Consider the following 21,116-nt stretch of genomic DNA (forward strand, 5'->3'; position numbering starts at 1 on the left):
GGAGGGCTCACGTGGCGTCACGTTAAAGTGGTCTGGTGTGGGTCACGGGCTGTGGCGGGGGGTGGCGGCCTCCTGGCCGTAGTTCCTGGTTGTCGGCCGCGTGGACTGGGGGATTGTCCGGGCCCTCTACTCCTCCTACTTATAGCGCACACAGTCACACATATATAGGACTTTGGGGATTGTCCTGCGGGGAGGCATGGCGGGGGGTTGAGGATGCCTCCAATGGGGCTCCAGTCCTCCTGTCTTGTCCCCTGCTCGTCCATCCCTCAATCTTAGCTGCATATTAGACACTTAGGATTTGGGGGGCTTGGTTTGGTTGGGACCCACCATGACCTTGATGTCCCCCAATTTTAATCGCATTATTAGTTCCCACAAGCATACATATCTCACTCACGCTACAGTACACACATCAATAGGGACTGGAGGTCGGCTGTAACGGCTGACCTCCTAATTTTAACTACACAGTAGACACTCTGGGGGCCTTGTACACATGCATGGGGGGTTTGGGGTTCGGCGCACCCCTCATTGCCTCGTCGGCCGGCGGGGACTGCGGTCTGGTGGCCTGCCAGGCTTTTATTCATTTATTATTGTTATATATATTTTTTATTTTTAATGTATTTATTATTTTTATTTTTATTATTTACTTATTTTTATTTTATTTTATTTTTTATTTTTTTTATTTTTATTTTTTTTAAATCTTATTATTTATTTGTGTGTGGCGTCGCACGGGTCTCACTTCCTGTTGGGTGGGGTCCGTGCCCGTGTGGCCCGACCTTGCGCTGTGGGGTCTCTGTTGGTGACTTGATGTGGTGGCGGCGCAGCCCCCGTGTCTGGTCTGGATGCTGTGTCTCGGTTGTTTGGGCGGTGGTGTGTTTGTGCGGGTTTGGGTTGGGGTGGGGGGCCTTTTGGTTGGGGGGGTTGTTGGTGTCTCTTGTTTGCGTGTTGGCGTTCGGGCTGACTGGCGGGCTGGCGCCGGCTGGTCTCCGTGGTCCTGGTGGCGTGTGGTTGCTGGTCGCAGTTTTTTTTTGATCGCTTTGATTTGATTGGCTGGTGCTGGCTGTCTGGGGTTATTGCGGCTGCTGTTTCTGCTGCCGTTTGTTTGTGGTGTGGGCGCCCGTGGCTGCTGGGTCTGGTGCAGGGGTGTGGCTGATGTTGTGACTGGTGGCAGCGCGCGCGCGTGATGGCTGTCGGGGCTGACGAACTGTGTATATGTATGTATATGTGTGTGTATGTATGTATGTTTATATATGTGTATGTGTACATATGTGTATGTATATGTATATATGTGTATGTGTGGGTATGTATACATGTATCTGTGTATGTGTATGTATATATGTATGTATGTATGTATATTTCTGGGGGTACGCTCTGGGCCTGCCTGTCAGACGGGGGTCGACGCCTCGGGCTACTGCATCCGAACTGCGTGTCTGGACCTCCTGGGTCCCGCTGTCCATCCCTTCCGGGTGCCCGTCTTGGTTGGGGCCTGTTGGTCCTAGTCCCTGCGTCTATTGTGGTAGCTTGGTGCTGCAAGGTATTCCGAGGTGCTGCGAGTCGGCCAGTTGCTGGGGTAGTGACCTTGTTTGTCAGCATGTCTGTGATCTTTTTTTAATTCTTTTTTTTAATTAATTAATTTATTTATTTATTTATTTTTTAATATATTTTATTAATATTATTTTTTAATTTTTCCCCTCCCTCAGGGGGGGGGGCTTGGCGGGGCGGTTGCTGGTTGTTCCATCTCCATCGTTGGGGTCCCTGCGGGTGGGGTGGGTGGTTCCCGTGGCCCTGTGCCTGGGTGGTCCTGCGGCGGCCGATTTGGGTGGGGTGGCCGGGGGCTGGCCTCGCCGCGCTCTCCGGGGGTGGGGGGTGGGCTCGTGGGGGCCCGGTTGCCGGTGGGGCGGGGGCGGTCTTCCCGTCCGGTTGCGGGGAGTCTCTGGGTCCCTCGGGCGGGGCGTCTCGCCTTTCTGCCCGTGTGGGGTGTGGTCTCTCGCTGGCTTGGGTCTGGCTGTCCCCTGCTTTTCTCGTGCCCTGTCCTCTGCCGGGTGCGTCTGTCTGCGGCCTGCTGCTGGCCCTTGTGGGCGGTACGGTGGGTCGGGCTTTGGGGTTCCTGTCGCTGGCCGGCTTGGCTGCGTGGGGGCGGTGGTCCCTGGTTCCCTGGGCACCACGCCTCCTGTTTGTGGGTTGGGCTCTCGGGGGTGATGGGGCCGTGCTCTGGCTCCCACGCACTCTGGGAGTCGAATGTATTGTACATGCAAATTCACATATGCTCACATACGTACATAGGTACCTACGCTCCCACATACATACACAAATACAGTACATATTTACCTACCTAATGTTCGTACATCCACACGCACATTCAATATACAAACATACACATACACATACTGTACATATACATTCACTGTACAAACACATATACACATTCTGTACATATACATTCATTGTACAAACACATATACACATTCTGTACATATACAAGTACATATGCATACTTACACTCATGCACATAATCACGTTTCATCAAACATATATTAACGTTGTTGCCCTAGGGTAAACTGGGTGTAACACATGGCACACTGACAAAGCTTAACCTATTGTGACTAAAACAATCTACAAGGTTAATGTAGGTTGCTTCTCTTTCTCCCCCTCCATTTTTCTGCATTCTTTCGTATCTCAAGTTATCATTACGTATATGTATTGTTGCATTTAAACAACTGTATTGTTGATAATAAAGGTAAATTATTGGTATTGTTCATTATCAATAGCGCTATTTCTATTGGTATTTGTATTGATCCATTTGTAGTGTAATAATGCTCATTGTCATTTCTGTATTATCTTTTATTTTTCGCTAACTGCTTATTTGCTATTACTTTTACCATCATATTTGTACATGTCATATTTGCTGATTTTGCTCTATTGTTGTTGTTGTTGTTGTTTGCTGTTGTTGTTTTTGTCTCTCTGTCTAATCCCCCTCTTGTCCCCACAATTTCCCCCTCTGTCTTCTTTTTTTTTCTCTTTCTATCCCCTCCTGCTCCGGCCCGGCTGCACTAAATGATAATATAAATACATTTAATAAAGTAAAATACAAATAAGGCAACAAGAGAAGTATCCTACACTTCTCTTTTGTAAAGTAAATCTGAACAGCCGATATGGGCATCTACATCAACTATATGATTTGCCTGAGAAGGTGGACAGGACACAAGGGGGGGGGGAAAAAAAAAAGGTTTATTTATATAGACCTTAATCACAAGTGTCTCAAAGGGCTGCATAAGCCACAACGACATCCTTTTTAAATGCGCCAAAAAATAGCCTGTTTTGTACACTAGTGACAAATTGAGGTGATTCAATGCCAGTAGTGCGCAAGTGTGTTTCTGTATAGTATTTTTCAAGCCGTGGACATCAGAGGTAATCATTGAAGTCGGACTAAGTAGGACATCACAGGCCTAGGTGGGAAACGCACTACGTGCCACTGTCAAAAACTCATCCTGTAGTTGTGGAAAACTAGTTTCAAAGTTGTCAAATATCTTTTGTGTGACTTTGCTGAATGTACTAAAATCTGGTTTAGAACTTCCTGACACCTTATCAAAAAGCGAAAGGAAAGTAGGGAAAGTTTGTGCAACATTGGTCCAAATCTCCTATCATAGATACGAGACACTGGCGAAAAATGTGTACAACTCGGGACAAAAAATAATGTTGTGACATTGCAGGAGCTTGTAGAACCTATACCACAATGAATGTGTGCCAAAATCAAAGTTCAAGGCGACCAAATAAAATATTTGAGTGTGTCACCTTTCCTTTGCCTGGTAATGCATAGCCGAGATGACGCATGTGTGTAACAGTGTGTCACTCATCACCAAATGTAGTTTCCCTCACTAACACTAATTTAGAGTTAAAGACGCTGGTGTTAGCAGCAAAGGGGAAGCCTTTCCTTTAATTGGTGGTCTGGGTGTGTCGGCAACTTGACCTGGAATGACCCGCGGTGGAGCTTAGCTTCTCAGACATCAAAATTGAGCTCTGTATTAAACAAGTACTTTTCAGTACAGTGCTTTCCAGAGTTTATTTTATTTGTTGCAATGAAGACGAACATTAACAAAGACAAAGTAGCATTGTGAGGTCTTGTTAAAGACCCGGCTCAGGTTACTGCACATTAATAACTGTCAGTGGACTAACTGTAGCGGCCTGCTGCCAAAATAGGTAGCTTGAAAAAACTATCCAGTAAATTGTATTCCCATTTTCTAAAATCCAAATTCGAATTCAAGCAATTGATGGATTCCAAAAATCATATATAAGTAGAATTTTTATTTTTGTGACTATTTTTTATTTATTTTTTTGTACCATTCTATTGTAAACACAACTAAATATTAAATAACAAGTACACAAAACATCACATATAAACATTTATAAAGTAATAAAAGAGGTAAAATAGATAACTCAAATGTAATTTAAAAAACTTTAATTATACCTTCTGAAGTTGTAATAGCTTTTTAGTGTCCAGATTGAAAACATATATCCATTTCAATAATGTAGTATTTTTTTCCAGTGTTCTCTTTGACCATTTGCATTTGTGGATATAATATTTTGCATGGGTAATAAATAACTCTAGGCTATATTTGACATTTTTATCAGTACATATCTCTATCATATCCAAATTTTAAAAAAATACATATTTTTTGTATACTTATTTGAACCATTGCTACTTTATTAAAAGGTGATTCAATGAGACATGGATTTATGGATTTATATGCATTCAAATAATAATAATAATAATACAATAATAAAAAGTCCAGTCCTGATTTATACTTAGACTTAGACTTAGACAAACTTTATTGATCCATAAGGGAATTTTTTCCACACAGTAGCTCAGTTACAAAGGATGGAAAGTGTAAGGATGGAAAGGATAACGCCGGTATAAAGTAGACTAAAAATGTACCATAGTAGCAATATAAAATATAACATATATGTAATATTTAAATATTATATATACAGTATATAATATATACCGATATATTATATTATATTATATTATATTTTTATATAGAAAATGGATGGATGGATAATATATACAATATACATTATATTTTTGATTGACAACCTTTAATTTGGTCCTTGATGGCCTTTACGCAATTTTGATATGATCAGAAATAATACAAACTAGCTATGTGTGATTACCATTACCAATAATTACCATTACAATGCAGAATGAAGAATTGTTGATATGCCTTCCCTTTTGGACTGGCTTCCATTTAAATTTCGTAGATTTGTGAGGTAGAAGCAAAAAAAAAAAAAATGCAAATAATAAAATCCGTCATCCTGAAGACATGTTGCAGTACAGTAGAGTATGTGTTCTGCTGTAAACCGACTGCCTAAAATAAAGTATGACTTGCTCTTTAAAAAGAAACCCTGCCACTCCTCCAATATAACTGAGTTACAGTAATCTTAGCATTGAAAACAAAAGGCAGAAAGATTCATTACTCCCAAAACAAACTTAGCAAAATGTTGCATAAAAAGTTTTCTGCCAAACCTTCACTCCTCTCTAGCTTGTGTACTTTACAGCTCATAAAGCCCCTAGCGGCAGAGGGGGTAAATCCTAAATCCCACTTTTAGATTTGAAATTTTATGGGACCACATTACTATTTTTAAGACGTAGCAGACTGTAAACAAACAATGACTTTCCAAAGCTGGATTTGTGTTTCATCTGTGACAAAATCTCCTCATCAAAGTCAGACAGGACGTTGTTTTTTTTGCATTGTAATTTTGATCATTTGCTTCCAAAAGAAACTTACAATTGGTCTGTGTGCCCTTTTGTGTCCTGCATGCTGTGCACACTCCAACTGTATTCAATCCCAACTCCTGAACGGCGCTTTCACAACCTTCAATGAAGGAAACCCGTAACCTTAAGTACTGTTTTGTGGAACTGTGTAAATTTGACACCATTATGCCACAGAGAGTGTGTGTAGGTGTTAATGCTGGAGTGGGAGGAAGCCAGCGATCTGTAATCCTTGCACACCTCATCCACTCCTGCAAAATGTTGACTTAATACGTCTTGTCTGGTTGTCTTTTTGATTGTTTTGAGCATTTTTTTCTGCCACATTTTTTAATGAGGCTACTATTATATGATTTCTGCCTATTATTGAATGGTCAAAAATATGGATTTTTTTGCAAGTAGGTTTGTCAGGAAGAAGTAGTTTATGTGGCAACACTGGCACAGTATCGGATGTAATGATGCCCTGTGGTGATCTTGCTTTCAAATAGTCTGCAGATCAAAGCCATCCTATGCCGTGCATGAAAGCATGGCATAACTGAAAATGAGCTATCGCAACCACTACTTAAAGCCAAACTGTAACATTTGATGTCCAAGCCTGTATTACTTATCCAATATCTTTGACTTTATTCTCTTGAAGCAAACATCCTTACAGACACATTTCACCTGTACTATCTTATCCCTTCTCGAGTTTACCTCCTCTTTCTTGTCACCATGGCCTGGTTTAAACCCTGAGACTGGGTAGAGCATGGTGTGTGTGTGGTGTAGCTGGGTGCAGAGACTTGATAGTGTGCCCAGCCCCTCATAATTATAGACAGTGAGCAGCAACAAGCTTTAGTGCCTACTTTCCTTGTCTGTCGGGAAGAGAGTTCTCGTAGATGCAGAATTGTGCAAATTCTTAACTTGGGATTTTATTTGAAGAATTGGAATTTGAGTTGAAAGGGCTCCACTTCACAGGATGTTGTATGGGAACTTGAATTCGAATTACAGGAAGTGTTGTCTTTTGAAATAATGACTCAATGATTACAGTAGTTGAGGGTACCAAAATATAATGTGAAGTATGCGGACGACACAACAGTAGTGGGCCTCATCCGTGACAACAACGACATGGACTACGGGAAGGAGATGAAACATCTGGTTGACTGGTGCAGAACCAACAACCTGATCCTGAAAGTCGACAAGACCAAGGAAATCATCGTCGACTTCAGTAGGCACCAGTCCAGCCACACTCCACTCTTCATCAACGGCACAGCAGTGGAGATCGTAAGCAGCACCAAGTTCCTGGGGGTGCAGATAACTGACAATATGACGTGGTCCCTACACACCGGAGCTCTTGTAAAAAAAGTTCAGCAGCGCATGCACTTTTTGTGTTGGATAAAAACAGCACCGTTCCCTCCCCCCATTCTCACCACATTCTACAGAGGCACAATAGAGAGCCTACTGATCAACTGCATCTCTGTCTGAACTGGAGCATGCAATGCCTCAGGCTGGAAGTCTCTCCAGAGAGTGGTGAGGACGGCGGAAAAGATCATCGGGACTCCTCTTCCTCCTATCCAGGAGATCGCAAAAAGCCGATGCCTGACCAGGGCTCAGAAAATCTGCAGAGACTCCTCCCACCCCCACCAAGGACTGTTTTCACTGCTGGACTCGAGAAAGAGGTTCCGCAGCCTCCGTAGCAGAACCTCCAAATTCTGTAAGAGCGTCTTCCCTCAGGCCATAAGACTCTTGAACGCATCCTAATAATCCCCTCAATTCCCCCCAAAAACGGATTAACTCGCTGGAATATAAAGACAATATAACATACATCCATAAACGTGGATGCATGTGCAAAAGTGCAATATATTTATGTGTACAGTAATCTATTTATTTATATCTGCACCTTATTGCTCTTTTATCCTGCACTAAAACGAGCTAACGCAACGTAATTTCGTTCTTATCTGTACTGTAAAGTTCAAATTTGAATGACAATAAAAGGAAGTCTAAGTCTAATAAGCCGCACCCACCTAATATTTGGACACATTTTTTATTTTATATATATTGGCCGCATAAGTTTATGAACTACAGGTCTACTCTTTGGAAGATTAAATAATTACACAGGCACATGTGTTCAATCACAAATTAAACAAAAGACAGTGCTTGTCACACAGCAAAAAGTAGTCTACCAAAGAAGTCATTGAGCACGGTCTTCATCCTTCTCATTCCTCCTGGCTGCGGCCTTTCAGGGCCCGTTAGTGATGACGTATTTACTTTTACTTTTTCAATGGCTCTGTTGATCGTCTTCGGCTTTGGGGCTGTGTCTTGTGCATTTTGTCGTTTCTTCTCCATGACGAGGGTGAGTCCATAGCGGGCTAAATGAGTGAGTGCGTTTGATTTAATGGGAACAATTTTATTGGTTCACCGTGATCAGTTCGGAATTCCATTGCTCTTGTTAAATTTGATGTCACGGCAGTGTTGGTCGTAACAGTGCAAATATAAAGTATTATGAACCAAACTATTGTGCAGCAGGGAAGTGCACAGGAAGCATAGGGAAAAGTAGGAAAACAAGGGAAAACTTAGGTACAAAGCAAAAAGCACAAATGTTCAGAGGACAGTGTTGGCATATAAAGCACTCTGATTGTCAGCCAGGAACAGGTGTGTACCTGACAGTGACAAATAGTGGCAAAAGGAAAACAAAATGAAGTGCCCTGGACAGGAAATAAGACAAAATACCAGAAACTAATAATTTTTTCAAATCATGACGGTGCTGATGTGTCGAGAAATTTTTTTTGCCAACATGAGAAACTTGTGAAACCAGGAAATCTCCATAAATTAGCTGAAGCATTGTATAAAGTGTAGGGTTCAAAGAACGGCTTGTAGACCCGAAGTTAGGGTAAAACAGAATGTGTTCATTCTAATAATATTTTAATAAAAATGTTGAACAGTCATCTATAATACACTTAAATTATCCATTGGAAGTTCATTGAATGTCATTTGTAATTCCTGTTTGAAACCTCATTTCCAGTTTACTTCAAATAAATGGAATTTGAGAGACATTCTCAAGTTAATTTAGAATTTTGCACAAGTTTTTTGGGGTCTGAAGAAAAGTGAAAAATGAATGAGATTTAGGGAAAGGCAAACATCTTGTTCAACTTGGATGTAGATAACGCCAACACGTATGGAGAGGCATTTAGATGGCGGTTCATGGCGTTTCTCAAACCGCCACAAACTGTGTCCCAATGATAGCAGAAAGCCTTTCTCAACATGTTTTGAACGTGGCGCCGACGGGGACTGGCCTGGTGGTACTACGGATCTCACCAGAAGGCGGCGGAGCCACCCAGCCTCTACTCGGCATCAACCATAGTGTCTCCGTATGAGACTGCCATGTCTCTGTGATGCTTTCGTGTTTAACCCCACCGTCTCTGTGTAGTTACCGTGTTTACATCGCGTAGGTCCTGGAGGAAAACGTGACGGGTGGAAAATGGCGGTGTTAATAACATGCTCAGTGGCCTTGTGGTTAGAGTGTCCGCCATGAGATTGGTAGGTCGTGAGTTCAAACCCCGGCCGAGTCTTACCAAAAACTATAAAAATGGGACCCATTACCTCCCTGCTTGGCACTCAGCATCAAGGGTTGGAATTGGGGGTTAAATCACCAAATCAACGCTGCTGCTTACTGCTCCCCTCACCTCCCAGGGGGTGGAACAAGGAGATTTATGCAAATGCAGAGGGTAATTTCACCACTCTTAGTGTGTGTGACTATCAGTGGCTCTTTAACTTATCACGGCTCTCAGCTATGGTCATGAAGTGTGGGTCATGACCGAAAGAATAAGATCGCGGATACAAGCGGCCAAAATTAGTTTCCTCAGAAGTAGAGATGTCCGATAAATGCGTTAAAATGTAATATCGGAAATTATTGGTATCGTTTTTTTTATTATCGGTATCGTTTTTTTATTTTTTTTTTATTTAATCAACATAAAAAACACAAGATACACTTACCATTAGTGCACCAACCCAAAAAACCTTCCTCCCCATTTAAACTCATTCACACAAAAGGGTTGTTTCTTTCTGTTATTAATATTCTGGTTCCTACATTATATATCAATATACCGTATTTTTCGGACTATAAGTCGCAGTTTTTTTCATAGTTTGGCCGGGGGTGCGACTTATACTCAGGAGCGACTTATATGTGAAATTATTAACACATTACTGTAAAATATCAAATAATATTATTTAGCTCATTCACGTAAGAGACGAGACGTATAAGATTTCATGGGATTTAGCGATTAGGAGTGACAGATTGTTTGGTAAACGTATAGCATGTTCTATATGTTATAGTTATTTGAATGACTCTTACCACAATATGTTACGTTAACATACCAGGCACGTTCTCATTTGGTTATTTATGCCTCATATAACGTACACTTATTCAGCCTGTTGTTCACTATTCTTTATTTATTTTAAATTGCCTTTCAAATGTCTATTCGTGGTGTTGCATTTTATCAAATAAATTTCCCCAAAAAATGCGACTTATACTCCAGTGCGACTTATATATGTTTTTTTCCTTCTTTATTATGCATTTTCGGCCGGTGCGACTTATACTCCGGAGCGACTTATACTCCGAAAAATACGGTATATCAATACAGTCTGCAAGGGATACAGTCCGTAAGCACACATGATTGTACGTGCTACTGGTCCACTAATAGTACTAACCTTTAACAGTTAATTTGACTAATTTTCATTAATTACTAGTTTCTATGTAACTGTTTTTATATTGTTTTACTTTCTTTTTTATTCAAGAAAATGTTTTTAATTTATTTATCTTATTTTATTTATTTATTTATTTTTTAAAGGACCTTATCTTCACCATACCTGGTTGTCCAAATTAGGCATAATAATGTGTTAATTGCACGACTGTATATATCGGTTGATATCGGTATCGGTTGATATCGGTATCGGTAATTAAAGAGTTGGACAATATCGGAATATCGGATATCGGCAAAAAGCCATTATCGGACATCCCTACTCAGAAGGGTGGCTGGTATCTCCCTTAGAGATAGGGTAAGAAGTTCAGTCACCCGAGAGGGACTCGGAGTAGAGCCGCTGCTCCTTCGCTTGGAAAGGAGCCAGCTTAGGTGGTCGGGCATCTCGTGCGGATGCTTCACGAGCGTCTCCCTAGGGAGGTCCTCGTTGCACGTCCCACTGGGAGGAGACCCCGGGGCAGGCCAAACAACCAGATGGGGGGATTACATCTCCTCTCTGGCCTGGGAACGCTTCGGGGTCCCCCAGGAGGAAGTTGCTAATGTTGCTCTGGAGAGTGAAATCTGGGGGTCTCTGCTGGAGCTGTTGTCCCCGCGACCCGATTCAGGATAAGCGGTTGAAGATGGATGAGTGGATTATCACGGCTTTTGCTGTGCAAACGCGTAGGCTGCCGTTCTTTACACGGCGAAATGCGTTTTGAACACGGCTCATTTGAAACCAACCAAGACAGCCAGAATTATTGTTGTTGTTTTTTGGCGACTTCCAGCGTGGGTCCTAGGGTTCATGGTGGATGAGTGATGGATGACCAGGTTTTGGAAGGACGGCCAATTGCTGAACCATCAAGAACCGCTATCTTACCCTGGCAATGTGTTAACGCCCCTTAAGAGGGATGGTTAAGGCAGTGTTTGTCAACCTTTTTTGAGCCAAGGCACATTTTTTGCGATGAAAAAATGCGGAGGCACACCACCAGCAGAAATCATTTAAAAACGAAACTCAGTTGACAGTAAAAAGTTGTCGCAATTGTTGGATATGACTTCAAACCATAACCAAGCATGCATCACTATAGCTCTTGTTTCAAAGTAGGTGTACTGTCACCACCTGTCACATCACACACTGACTTATTTGGAGTTTATTGCTGTTTTCCTGTGTGTAGTGTTTTACTTCGTGTCTTGCGCTCCTATTTTGGTGGCTTTTTCTCTTTTTTTGGTATTTTCCTGTAGCAGTTTCATGTCTTCCTTTGAGCGATATTTCCCAAATCTACTTTGTTTTAGCAATCAAGAATATTTCAGTTGTTTTTAATCCTTCTTTGTGGGGACTTTGTTGATTGTCATGTCATGTTCGGATGTACATTGTCTTTGCTCCACAGTAAGTCTTTGCTGTCGTCCAGCATTCTGTTTTTGTTTACTTTGTAGCCAGTTCAGTTTTAGTTTTGTTCTGCATAGCCTTCCCTAAGCTTCAATGCCTTTTCTTAGGGGCTCTCACCTTTTGTTTATTTTTGGTTTAATCATTAGACACATTTTTACCTGCACATTGTCTCTTGCTGTTTCAGACATCTACAAAGCAATTAGCTACCTGCTGCCACCTACTGATATGGAAGAGTCTTACACGGTTACTCTGCCGAGCTCGAGACAGCACCGACACTCAACAACAACACATCATTTGCAGACTAGAATTACTGATTTGCAAAAAATATTTATAACCCAAATAGATTAAATTAGATAATTTCCCACGGCACACCAGACTGCATCTCACGGCACACTAGTGTGCCGCGGCACAGTGGTTGAAAAACACTGGGTTACGGCACCAGCACTAAAGAGACCGATTTAAAGTTACTTAAAATACCACTGATAGTCACACACACACTTGGTGTGGTGAATTTACCCTCTGCATATCACCTATCTCCTTGTCCCACCCCCTGGGAGGTGAGGGGAGCAGTGAGCAGCAGCGGTGGCCACGCTCGGGAATCATTTTGGTGATTTAACCCCCAATTCCAAACCTTGATGCTGAGTGCCAAGCAGGGAGGTAATGGTCCCATTTTTATAGTCTTTGGTATGGGGGTTTGATCTCACAACCTTCCAGTCTCAGGGCGGACACTAACCAAAAGGTGTTGTCGCCTTTTGGAGTGATTTTCTATGCCGTCCTAACTCGAGTAGTCAAAACCCCCCCTGGTACATCCTGTGTCTGTTCAGACTGTAACTGTCAAACTGATCAAACATTTTGCTTCCTGTGTCCTTGTCAGCTTGTCTGTGCTTTTATTTCCATCTGCCCGTCTGTCTGTGTCATTGCCTGAGCTCCCCGCCGCCCCCCCCCCCCCCCAGTGCCTCGGACTCTTCACTTGAGCGAAATTTAATTCTACCCCTCCTGTTTTTCTTCCCCGTACTCATTTAACAGCCCGTTCGGCTTCAATGACACCGACACATGTCCGTGCTTATTTGTGGCCGCGACACTTCTGACGCGGTATCCAAACTTTCAAAACAAACAACAGCTTGTGTGCCATCTTTTCTCTCCTCCTCATCTCCCCTCGCCCTCCCGTGTGCACTGCACAGTGCTGGCTGGTGTCAGGCTGGGAGGTTTTCTTTGGCAGTCTGCTTCCCACACCCCCCCTCCTTCTTTGGCCGGGACAGGGCGCGTGCTACTGGCTGGGAGTTAAGAGGGGAAGCGGGGAGAAGGAGGCAGGGAGGAGAATGCTTCGGAGGGGAGGGCGAGACTGGAGGGCTGGAGGCGTGGTCTCCAGCTGGTAATGAAGTCTTCTCTTTTCATCCTCAGAAAGCAGAGTGTTAGTGGACGGGCCTGGGGTCTGCGTGGCTCCTCCGCTTTCTGCCGAGTGACGCTCTGCTCAGGGCTGCCTGCACGTCTCAGCGCCCGTCTCCACAGCTGCGACATAACCAGAGACTCTTCCAGTCATGTGGCTTTCCCTCGTACTTGACTCCACATCATAACTCCTGAGGTAAGAATTCCGACTGTCTCCTCTTCCCGCTGCTCACTACTTTCTCACTGTTTGAGTGTGTTGATTGTTGTGATCCGGAGCCGGAGTGTCATGTGGGCCGTCCACTTCGGGGGCCCTCCCACTTTTTATGGGCCTGCATGTGTGCGTTTGTTTGCCTATGATGCCACACACGGGTTTTTTTACCTGAATGGAGGCAGTGTCATTTCTAATGACTCGCATCATTGCTGCTAGGAAGTGCACCAACTATAAGAGTGTGGAATACTTGCCGGCTTGATACAAAGTGGTCTGGTCCATGCTCCGGTGTGTGTGTTTACACCGGTGCACTTGTGATTTATCTCCGAGCTGACAGATGCATTAGGCTCATTGAGGCTCGTTTTTTGTAAATAAAAGACACTTTGATGTGGTTTATGTGGTGCAGTTCAGATCCTGTCCGTGACATAATCCACTTTTATCCACATTCTCCTGGAAATCCATCTGTCTGTAGTTTTTTCTACTTGCCCCCTTCTTGCTCCCTTTCCGCTGTTTGAGTTTGCACCCCGAAACCCTCAGAGAGGCCTAGACCTTCTATCGACACCTCCTCTATTCTCATTGATGATTTTCTAGTTTTACCCTTCGTCCACCCGATTTAACGCAACTTATATGGAACAGATCTTTCGGATACTTCTCCTGGAAAAAACTCTAAGTGACTTTCCATTAGTTTCTTCTGGGCTATGAGAATTATGGTTTCCCAAATGAGTAGTGTACGGGAGCCCCGCTTTAATTGAAAAAACACAAGCGTGGTCTGCCATGGAGGAGACGGTCCTTGTGTCACTGCTGCACTGAGTGAATGGACTTTCCAGAACAGGCAAGGGGGAGTAAAAGAGAGAGGAAAGTACACACAGAGCATGAGATAAACTTGTTTTTCTACGTTCTGCTGTACTTCTGTTGACTTTGAATCCTCTTCTGTGCCAGTATGGATGAACTTGGATTTAAGTGAGACTGGATGGCGGAAAGAAAGCCATCATGAAACAGTTTCCTGATCATTAAGCCTCAAAGAACAACAATAGAACCCACAATAAATGCTTGATTCCAGTAAACAGCGCTTTATCCCTCATCAGGCAATCATCATCATATTTAACCATCAGTAACTTATCCGACCACCAGGGAGCCTGCAGAAATAGGTGTTAGTTTTGTGTCTTTAAAAAAAAAAAAACTGTCATTGTCAACATGTGCGTTACTGCGGGTTTGTCACGCTGTTCGTTTGTGTCCAAGCCTCATATGGTGATGATTGAGACGCTGTCACTGCTTCAAATAGCACATTTGTCGCACACATGTTTGCCAGTGTCGTCTGTTGCCAGGGTTTACTGGGCTGCAGGGAAAAGCATCTCTTGTTGACTTCCTCTCCGGGTGGCTGAGTTGTTTGTGAGGGCACCATGATCCCTGACCCTGCTACCACCCCTAACTGTCTCACTGCTTGTTAATGTAACCCTAAACTCACTTCCCTTCTTGCGCCACCACCAGTCTTGTAGCGAGTCTTGAGTGATTATGCAGGGAGAATTTAAATCAATGTGCTCCATTGGTTTTTTTTGGTAATGTGGGATTCATCAATAGCAGCATCCACAGGGACTCTGGGATGGGAAGGCAATTGATTCACTGGAACCTAATAGAATGTAGAGAGACCGCAGACAACCCTGGGGATCATTCTGTTTATTATTACCGCATGTTGCATTTCTATTTGATCCATGGCAAAGTAGGCCAAAAACTTGATATTACTGTAACCTTTTTTAGCTAAAATTGCTATACATGTATTTTGTGTGCGTGTGTTTGTGTGTGTGTATGGTTCATAGGCTTCAGAGTTTACAAAGTTAGTTTATTAACGTCTCAATCAATCATTTAAAGTTTATTTATATAGCCCTAAAACACAAGTGTCTCAAAGGGCTGCACAAGCCACAACGACATCCTCGGCTCAGATATCACATCAGGGCAAGAAAAAACTCAACCCAATGGGATGACAATGAGAAACCTTGGAGGGGGCCGGGGATGTGACGAAAGTGACGTCACAGTGAAGTTTGATGATCGCTAATTTTTAGGTCTATTTTTATTAATGCCTGCCGATCGACCGACACACCCTCCGCAATCGAACCGTAGCTTGCGATCGACGTAATAGGAACCCCCGGGCTACATCATGCGATTGTCAGTGAAATAAATGATGCCTGTGAGGCGTGAAAGCTGTCTTAAACAGCACTTAATAAGAATTGCAGAACTGAAGCGATGAATTTGTCTCTACGTTAGCTATGGTAATGGTAAACAAACCCGCAGCAGGTATGGATCTGGCTAGCTGTTGACTGCTTTCCCAGTCCTAGTAAGTACATTATGCAAATGGGTGCTAAGTTGCTAACTTTAGCATGCGCTTCATTTCTAGTTTTGCCAGTTCACCACTCAAAGACAGACGCCATCAATGCAATTTGAGAGCGGATCAATGCACATGCTGTGCAGAAATCGGAATTTAAAGGCCTACTGAAATGCAATTTTCTTATTTAAATGGGGATAGCAGGTCCATTGTCATACTTGATCATTTCGCGATAATGCCATATTTTTGCTGAAAGGATTTAGTAGAGAACATCGACGATAAAGTTCGCAACTTTTGGTCGCTGATAAAAAAAAAGCCTTGCCTCTACCGGAAGTAGCAGACGAGTAGCGTGACGTCACAGGTTGTGGAGCTCCTCACATCTGCACATTGTTTACAATCATGGCCACCAGCAGCGAGAGCGATTCGGACCGAGAAAGCGACGATTTCCCCATTAATTTGAGCAAGGATGAAAGATTTGTGGATGAGGAAAGTGAGAGTGAAGGACTAGAGGGCAGTGGGAGCGATTCAGATAGGGAAGATGCTGTGAGAGGCGGGTGGGACCTGATATTCAGCTGGGAATGACTAAAACAGTAAATAAACACAAGACATATATATACTCTATTAGCCACAACACAACCAGGCTTATATTTAATATGCCACAAATGAATCCTGCATAACAAACACCTCCCCTCTCCCGTCCTTATAACCCGCCAATACAACTCAAACACCTGCACAACACACTCAATCCCACAGCCCAAAGTACCGTTCACCTCCCCAAAGTTCATACAGCACATATATTTCCCCAAAGTCCCCAAAGTTACGTACGTGACATGCACATAGCGGCACGCACGTACGGGCAAGCGATCAAATGTTTGGAAGCGTACTCACGGTACCGTGTCTGCGTATCCAACTCAAAGTCCTCCTGGTAAGAGTCTCTGTTGTCCCAGTTCTCCACAGGCCAATGGTAAAGATTGACTGTCATCTTTCGGGAATGTAAACAATGAAACACCGGCCGTGTTTGTGTTGCTGAAGTCGGCCGCAATACAACGCTTCCCTCCTACAGCTTTCTTCTTTGCTGTCTCCATTGTTCATTGAACAAATTGCAAAAGATTCACCAACACAGATGTCCAGAATACTGTGTAATTTTGCGATGAAACAGACGACTTAATAGCTGGCCCACATGCTGTCTCAAAATGTCCTCTACAATCCGCGACGTCACGCGCTGACGTCATCATACCGAGACGTTTTCAGCAGGATATTTCGCGCGAAATTTAAAATTGCACTTTAGTAAACTAACCCGGCCGTATTGGCATGTGTTGCAATGTTAAGATTTCATCATTGCTATATAAACTATCAGACTGCGTGGTCGGTAGTAGTGGGTTTCAGTAGGCCTTTAAAGCTTGAGTGTTAGAGTGCATAATTTGGCATAATAATTTGGCTGTTGTTCTGCAATTTGTAATCAGTGCTGTTTAATACAACTTTTACGTCTCACTGGCATAATTTATTTCACTGACAATCGCATGGCGTAGTGAGTGTTGACTTGAACTGGATTAGTTCCTAAATTCTCTGAAGGCAACTTGATAAAGGACGGGATGCCCCTTATCCTTTTGTTGAGCTGTCTGTCATGAGTCCATGCCTCTCACCACGCTAACAAAGGGCCAAAAGTCTGAATCTGGAAAAAAAAAGAAAAAGATTTAAATCAGAAAAAAAAGATGAGAAAATTTAAAAAATATATATTAAACTGTAAAAAAAGATTTAAATCTGAAACTGCCCAAAAATGGCAGGTTTAATATGGTCAGATAGCTCTTCAGTACTGTGGCAGCAAGACTACTCTTTTTTAAGGGGGGCTTAATGAGTTAATAAAGGTTTCGGTCTGAATTGAGATGTTAACTAGATACGTGAATTGTGGTAACAAACTGCTCAGCACAAATCTAGTGGGTCAAAGCATCAAGGCAGCATGTTGATGGATTCAGACTGGATGATTTCTTCAACTGTTTTGTCAGTGACAGGTGTGCTATGTGCTAGCTCTAGTTGACTAGCTGGTTGCAGAGTAGCTATTTGTTTGCAGGAATTCTTGCATTTTTAATGCCTTGAACTTTATCATGAAAGAATATTGCAAACTCAATGCACTTTGATGAAGAAATTAGTTCTATTGGAAGTATCAATCAATGAATCAATCAAAGTTTACTTATATAGCCCTAAATCACGAGTGTCTCAAAGGGCTGCACAAGCCACAACGACATCCTCGGCTCAGATCCCACAAGTAAAACTGGAGGGTTTGTTAATCTGTTTACTGTAGCAAACAGGAAGCGAAAGTTGTTACTACAGTTTGTGATGTTTTCAGAAAAATACATTTCCTTTGTTTTATGCGAAGTCTGGTTGAAGACACTGCGATGAGGTGGCGACTTGTCCAGGGTGTACCCCGCCTTCCGCCCGATTGTAGCTGAGATAGGCTCCAGCGCCCCACGCGACCCCAAAGGGAATAAGCGATAGAAAATGGATGGATGGATGGTTGAAGACATTTAACTTGTCTATGCAGATCTCATTATGAATTTGGAGGTTTCTGTGTCCAGACTGAGTCTTCATTTCCTCATGGCGCCTTTCGCCTACTTTTGACTTTTCTAACCTTGACAGGATGACTTGATGTATAAAAATTCAAGGGTTCAAGAGTTCAAGATTGAAATTAAACGTTAAAGTTAAAGTTAAAGTATAAAAATTCAAGGGTTCAAGAGTTCAAGATTGAAATTAAACGTTAAAGTTAAAGTTAAAGTCCCAACGATAATCACACACAGGTGTGGTGAAATTACCCTCTGCATTTAACCCATCCCCATGTTCAACCCCTGGGAGGTGAGGGGAGCAGTGAGCAGCAGCGGTGGCCGAGCTCGGGAATCATTTGGTGATTTAACCCCCAATTCCAACCCTTGATGCTGAATGCCAAACAGAGGCCATTTTTATACAAACAATATATAGATTTACCAGGTCACAACATTAGGTATACCTGCACACTCTCTGATCAATTCAGAGAGTGCATTTTTTTTAAATATGCTTTTACCAGAATCTGAGTCACTGCATGTTGCACGTCGGTGTTGTGCACTTGCTAAGATTAGATGACAATAATATTTTATCCAACCTTTTTTATGTTTCCCCAACCTCAGCTGGCCTCACACAAAGCTCCTCACCCTTGGGCTGATAGCTTTACTTAATGTCCAAATAAGTACTTCCATCTCGCTGTGACATCATTATGTAGCAAGATGGCAAAACCCCACGAAAGGGGGCCATCCAAAACTGCGTGAGAGCTCACACAAATGCATGAACCATATGATTTGACACTTTGACATTGCTTAACACCAGTCTCCAACGTTGTAACAACATGTATAAGTCAGAAAAGAAAGAAAGTGATCATAGGTCTCCTTTAACTTCTAAAATTTCCACTCGGGCCGACTAAGATGACGTGTGTTCAGGCTGTCAATCACGGCGGTCTCGCACAAAAGCACATGTCCTTTTCGCATGCACATACGCAAAACAGATCTTCAAGAATGATAGGATTTATTAACTGATGCTATGCTCCTGTAACAGTGAGTGAAATCATAAGTTTTTTCAAACACTGCTTTTGTAACATAACTTTATCCTTTTGCCGCGTGCATGTGGATTTGGTGGGCGTATCTTATTTACATGTTCGGGCTAGGAAGAGGTTGAGATGTAATGCTTGCAGCTCGTTCTAACGTGAGCTTTAATTCCCAAGTGCTGTGATATGGGTGAATGAAGAATTCTGGATTATCTAACTGATTGCTGACAGTTCTTACACTTTTATTGGGTTCCAAAAGTGTGAGCTTGAACGTGACCTCATCTGCCATTTCAGCAGTGGCGGGCCGTGCGTTTCCCACCTAGGCCTTCAGTGATTACTTCTCAAAATACCATAATTGATGTCACCACATGACCATTGCAGGAGAAATACTATACATAAACACATTTACTTGGGCATTGTATCACATCAACAGTGTACATAACGGGTTATTTTCTGACGCATTTAAAAATCAATAAACCCGGATCAGCAATTAAAACATGTCTTATGTGGTACTGTCAAAATTAAAATTGCAAAAAACATATTCCACGTGAACAAATTAAGAAATAACATATCTGAACTCACAATCTGTAGAAACCATTCGAGCTTCCGGGGTTGGCTGACATCGTCTCACAAGATGTAGTTTGTCTTTAAATATCCTTCTTGAAAATGGCCTTGCAAATATATAAGTTGTCTTTTCTAATCATAAAAGATGCAGACAAGGCGTGTTAGCTGAGTTCTTAAAGTTTACTCCACAAGGTGCTCATCAAAAACATCTCGCTGCTGTGCATGCTCTGCACTACTGTGGCATGCTGGGTAATGGAGTTCTTGTGTTACCTAGCTCATAACATCACAATATATATCTGCCTTAGGCCATCTAAAAGGCCTTACTGACAACAACTCGTGATCTGATTGGCTATCGCAACTGTCTGTCAACTGTATGTCCCCGTTCACTGACAGTGCACGGACGCCCGCATTGTTAATTCTGAAGGCTTCGAGCAGATTTGGTACAGCGTGGCAACATAAGATAGCTGAATTCTGATTGGAGAAAAACTCTATAAACTAAAAACAACAGCGCTGGAAGGAGCATAATATAACATGAAGAGAATATGAATACTTTTAGATATTTAGGGAAAGTAAATAACAAATGATGAGGTTATGTTAGGCCAGCAGAGAAGGCCTTGCTGGCCCTGACGGCACACCACCGCATTTCAGCGTACCCTAACTGGTTTGGATTATGTCATGGATACGACTCACTTTTGGCACTAATATTATTCCTTTTTAAGCCTTTGTAAAAATGTACATTCATCATAGTGAGTATGTTATGTCCACATGAGACAAGTAAGAGGCAGCATGATGGATGGCTATATGTTTGGACTCAAATCCTTCTGCACTCGTGGTACACACAATAAAATCATGTGTTTTGAGTTACCAAAATACTGCCCATGTGTTTTTGAATTTTAATATTTTACTTTGGTCTTTCTTTGACTTGAATTTTCGAGAAATCACTTTGAACTGAACTATTGCTTGCACTAAAGATAAAATACATCCTTGTGCTTCATGTTTTAATGCACCAAGTAACCAGTAACAAACATTCTAATATTACTGCCTTTGATTATTGACTTAGTGTCATGAATGTCATGACAGGTTTGGACTTTGTTTATTTTATTTACCGTGCTCTTATTTTCAGTGGTACTTCTTGTTTGTCTCATTACTTTGTCCCCAGCCCTGTCCCTTCACACCTGTCCTTGATTGGCAATCTGAGCACACCTGTTCCATGTTG

The 21,116-nt window shown here is 42.5% G+C and overlaps 1 protein-coding gene across 1 annotated transcript in view; it reads left to right on the forward strand.

The window, feature by feature from the left end:
- Window positions 1-13,314: 13,314 nt before the first annotated feature.
- The window catches only part of znf469 (zinc finger protein 469), a 105,562-nt gene continuing 97,760 nt past the window's right edge, over window positions 13,315-21,116 (forward strand). Inside the window, exon 1 of the mRNA XM_061969935.2 lies at window positions 13,315-13,442. The gene's annotated coding sequence lies outside the window, so the exon portion shown is untranslated. The remainder of the gene's footprint in view (window positions 13,443-21,116) is intronic.

Source organism: Nerophis lumbriciformis, linkage group LG10 (assembly GCF_033978685.3).
Source record: "Nerophis lumbriciformis linkage group LG10, RoL_Nlum_v2.1, whole genome shotgun sequence".
Classification (NCBI taxonomy): Eukaryota; Metazoa; Chordata; class Actinopteri; order Syngnathiformes; family Syngnathidae; genus Nerophis; species Nerophis lumbriciformis.